The 5,000-nt window shown below is 53.7% G+C and overlaps 1 non-coding gene across 1 annotated transcript in view; it reads left to right on the top strand.

The window, feature by feature from the left end:
* The first annotated feature begins 3,344 nt into the window (after positions 1-3,344).
* Positions 3,345-5,000, top strand: part of LOC124772030 — a 1,909-nt gene continuing 253 nt past the window's right edge. The window contains exon 1 of the ribosomal RNA XR_007013712.1: positions 3,345-5,000. This exon is cut by the window's right edge and continues 253 nt beyond it. This is a non-coding gene — a ribosomal RNA (small subunit ribosomal RNA).

The following is a 5,000-nucleotide window of genomic DNA, read 5'->3' as shown; positions in this document are numbered from 1 at the left end:
CACTCGTAAAGTGCAATCCACCCCTATAACTTGCGTTTCATGAAGAGTTATTTCCAATATGCGACATTCCCGCTGTCCGTATACATGAGCCGCGACCTGTACCACTTACGAGCGAGAGACGCGATCGCGTTGCTCACTGTACGGCGTCCGATACCGAGCCATCAGCATGTCGGTCCCCATGCGCGTTGCACTCGCACTCGCAGTCGCAAAAACGTGGGGCAAATATATTACGCGGAAGAGTTATAACAGACCGAGCCCCACTGCATGGGGGGAGTCTTTGTCACTAATGTACACAGATGGAACATTTTGGACTGGAACCAGATTACCCGTACACACGGCGCTGATTAGTAATCAATGCAGAGCCATCAAACTACAGCAAATATACACAACTGTCCGTATACATGCTGAAAGAGTCTGCCCAAAATGGGAACCACACGTCAGCCAGACACTCTGATCACGCACCACTCTCTGCTTCTAACAGGCGCACATACAATATGTAAGCACCAGCATGGAACAACATCCAGTGCATCTTCTCCGCCACATTACACAATCCACACTATCACAACCAGACCAGGAGGTCCGTGCGGAAAATACAATATCCCAGCCTTTCGACATCCACCATTGCGCAGACCAGGCACCAACACCCACACATGTCCTATACAACGGTGCACCCAACATCACAATAGTACCTCCTGTCACAGCGCACAAACAATGACATGAGTCAAAGACACAGGTCTCACACAAGCATAGAATTGGAGCGCCGCCTCTAATAAGCCAAAGGTGCATCCTGACGTGACAAATCTGATCATGTCACAAGCATTCACTTACTATAATCACTATCAACGAACCTGCCGCCCCCGCCCCCCCCCCCCCCCCTACACCTTTCCGTACAACAACGTGTAACCTAACCTAACCTAACCTAACCTATGTTGTACCTTAACCTAACCTATGTTGTACCTTAACCTAACCTATGTTGTACCTTAACCTAACCTATGTTGTACCTTAACCTAACCTATGTTGTACCTTAACCTAACCTATGTTGTACCTTAACCTAACCTATGTTGTACCTTAACCTAACCCATGTTGTACCTTAACCTAACCCATGTTGTACCTTAACCTAACCCATGTTGTACCTTAACCTAACCCATGTTGTACCTTAACCTAACCCATGTTGTACCTTAACCTAACCCATGTTGTGCCTCAACCTAACCCATGTTGTGCCTCAACCTAACCCATGTTGTGCCTCAACCTAACCCATGTTGTGCCTCAACCTAACCCATGTTGTGCCTTAACCTAACCCATGTTGTGCCTCAACCTAACCCATGTTGTGCCTTAACCTAACCCATGTTGTGCCTTAACCTAACCCATGTTGTGCCTTAACCTAACCCATGTTGTGCCTTAACCTAACCCATGTTGTGCCTTAACCTAACCCATGTTGTGCCTTAACCTAACCCATGTTGTGCCTTAACCTAACCCATGTTGTGCCTTAACCTAACCCATGTTGTGCCTTAACCTAACCCATGTTGTCGCCTTAACGTAACCCACGTTGTCGCCTAAACCTGCTCTGTAATTGTTATACGACTCGTTCAATTACTGTAGTGTTGCCCACCCGCAACCCTCGCAATATAGTTCGCTACTCGCACTGCCCGCACCCCTGTGTATCGCTTCATGTTAAACACCTTGCAAGTCTTGCTCACTTTCCACATGCTCCTGCTGTACACTGTAATGTGGATGGCAGCAGGACGTACATGCCGCCCCTCCCCACGTCCCCACCTTGCCCCCTGCCTTCGCAAGCTGGTTGGTGAGAAGTTTGCATGTTCAATGCCCTTCGCATGCGACGTACTCAGGCTACGTTGTGGTGCGGCCTGTGTCAACTGTCCGCTGATGTCGTACGCGTGAACCACAATCTGTACTGCACATTCGTCCTTATGTACTGAATGATACATCGTGGCACATGTGTGACCGCACAACGACTGCGCCCAAAAACGGCGGACCATACAGTGCAAATATTGTGCACGCAGCTACGTGTCGTCTCCCTATGAGAGCTGGATTGCAGTGTGGTACGCCATAGAGACGTGTGGGAGGAACGGACGCCGTGGATGGCGATCAGCATGAGCTGTCTGTTGATGTATTCGGACCTAGTCGTCTCTCCTCACACACCGTGATGGCATGGTGCACCGCGTTCCATATCTGCGACATGCTACAGAGGCCGGTTGACAGTCGTTCGAGCAATGGACATCGCATACGTACGGGGGCCACCTTCCACGTATTGTCTAGGCGTGCACATTTTGTTGCGTGTATGTGGGCAGACGTAGTGTGGCGTGACACCTGACACAGGCATGCAATAATCGTTGAAGTTGCAAATGGCGATGGACGCCTGCGTTTTCTGGTGAAGTTACGCAAATGAACAAATGGTAACCTGTTGTGGTGCGGTTGTTCTCGCTAGGGGTGAATCGGTGATGGCGACGATAGGTTGAGGTACTAACCGGTTGTTCCAGCGATACCCACCATGCCGACGAAACTGAACGGCATCTGGGTGTGAAGCGATACGCGGCGGTGGCTGGGTGGGACCGTCCCCGGCCGGTGAGGGGGCGCCTCCCGGCGTGCTGGCCGCGCGGTGCGTGGGCGCACGCGCTACAGCCGGCTGGTGGGGGCGGCCAGTGGCAGGCGCGCCGGCCGACGGACGCGGCAGGCGTCGCAGCTGCGCGCCGGCGCACCCTGCGCGCGGCGCCGTGCGGCCAAAGTAGGTCCTCGCGGGCCCGGTGCGAAGCGCGGTGGACATCTTCAGTGTGCTGGTCCGATTGAGGACTGTGTGCGTTGAGGATGCGCCGCCGCCCGGCGCTCGGCGCCGCGACGCCGTCTGCTGCTCGGTCGCCCCAGCGGTTCTCGCTGGTGGTTTGTATCGCAGCTGTGCGGATGTGTTGGCGCGTGCGCTGTGCTGGGAGAGTTCGCTTCGGCACCCAAGTGGGGCTTTTGTCCTTCTGTGGCGCTGGCGTTGGAGCTGCCGGTCACCGTAGGTGGCGCGTGTTGTCTCCCGCCGGCAATGCCACGACAGCACGCTCCCGGGCCTCTGTCGGCAGCGGCAAGCTCAGTTGGGAGCACGGGTGGTCGCACCGAAAGCGTCTACTCGCCTAACTCCGGGCGATTGCGCCTCTCTCGAACCCGACCAAGTACTTGGGACGGCGCTGCGCGCCGCCGGGACCTGAGAGGGTTTCGAGGTGTATTGTGCAGGGGAGCTCAGCCTCCTCCTGTTTGCAGAATGATTGAGCGGACGCTTGCGTGTTCGCGCGGGCCCCCGGGACACACTCCCGGGCGGCCGGCTGCTCAGCTCTAGTTGACGCAGCTCCCTGGTTGATCCTGCCAGTAGTCATATGCTTGTCTCAAAGATTAAGCCATGCATGTCTCAGTACAAGCCGCATTAAGGTGAAACCGCGAATGGCTCATTAAATCAGTTATGGTTCCTTAGATCGTACCCACGTTACTTGGATAACTGTGGTAATTCTAGAGCTAATACATGCAAACAGAGTCCCGACCAGAGATGGAAGGGACGCTTTTATTAGATCAAAACCAATCGGTCGGCTCGTCCGGTCCGTTTGCCTTGGTGACTCTGAATAACTTTGGGCTGATCGCACGGTCCTCGTACCGGCGACGCATCTTTCAAATGTCTGCCTTATCAACTGTCGATGGTAGGTTCTGCGCCTACCATGGTTGTAACGGGTAACGGGGAATCAGGGTTCGATTCCGGAGAGGGAGCCTGAGAAACGGCTACCACATCCAAGGAAGGCAGCAGGCGCGCAAATTACCCACTCCCGGCACGGGGAGGTAGTGACGAAAAATAACGATACGGGACTCATCCGAGGCCCCGTAATCGGAATGAGTACACTTTAAATCCTTTAACGAGTATCTATTGGAGGGCAAGTCTGGTGCCAGCAGCCGCGGTAATTCCAGCTCCAATAGCGTATATTAAAGTTGTTGCGGTTAAAAAGCTCGTAGTTGGATTTGTGTCCCACGCTGTTGGTTCACCGCCCGTCGGTGTTTAACTGGCATGTATCGTGGGACGTCCTGCCGGTGGGGCGAGCTGAAGGCGTGCGACCGCCTCGTGCGTGCTCGTGCGTCCCGAGGCGGACCCCGTTGAAATCCTACCAGGGTGCTCTTTATTGAGTGTCTCGGTGGGCCGGCACGTTTACTTTGAACAAATTAGAGTGCTTAAAGCAGGCAAGCCCGCCTGAATACTGTGTGCATGGAATAATGGAATAGGACCTCGGTTCTATTTTGTTGGTTTTCGGAACCCGAGGTAATGATTAATAGGGACAGGCGGGGGCATTCGTATTGCGACGTTAGAGGTGAAATTCTTGGATCGTCGCAAGACGAACAGAAGCGAAAGCATTTGCCAAGTATGTTTTCATTAATCAAGAACGAAAGTTAGAGGTTCGAAGGCGATCAGATACCGCCCTAGTTCTAACCATAAACGATGCCAGCCAGCGATCCGCCGCAGTTCCTCCGATGACTCGGCGGGCAGCCTCCGGGAAACCAAAGCTTTTGGGTTCCGGGGGAAGTATGGTTGCAAAGCTGAAACTTAAAGGAATTGACGGAAGGGCACCACCAGGAGTGGAGCCTGCGGCTTAATTTGACTCAACACGGGAAACCTCACCAGGCCCGGACACCGGAAGGATTGACAGATTGATAGCTCTTTCTTGATTCGGTGGGTGGTGGTGCATGGCCGTTCTTAGTTGGTGGAGCGATTTGTCTGGTTAATTCCGATAACGAACGAGACTCTAGCCTGCTAACTAGTCGCGTGACATCCTTCGTGCTGTCAGCGATTACTTTTCTTCTTAGAGGGACAGGCGGCTTCTAGCCGCACGAGATTGAGCAATAACAGGTCTGTGATGCCCTTAGATGTTCTGGGCCGCACGCGCGCTACACTGAAGGAATCAGCGTGTCTTCCTAGGCCGAAAGGTCGGGGTAACCCGCTGAACCTCCTTCGTGCTAGGGATTGGGGC

The sequence above is a fragment of the Schistocerca piceifrons genome, unplaced genomic scaffold (assembly GCF_021461385.2).
Source record: "Schistocerca piceifrons isolate TAMUIC-IGC-003096 unplaced genomic scaffold, iqSchPice1.1 HiC_scaffold_936, whole genome shotgun sequence".
Lineage (NCBI taxonomy): Eukaryota > Metazoa > Arthropoda > Insecta > Orthoptera > Acrididae > Schistocerca > Schistocerca piceifrons.
This window is presented reverse-complemented; position numbering and strand designations above follow the sequence as displayed.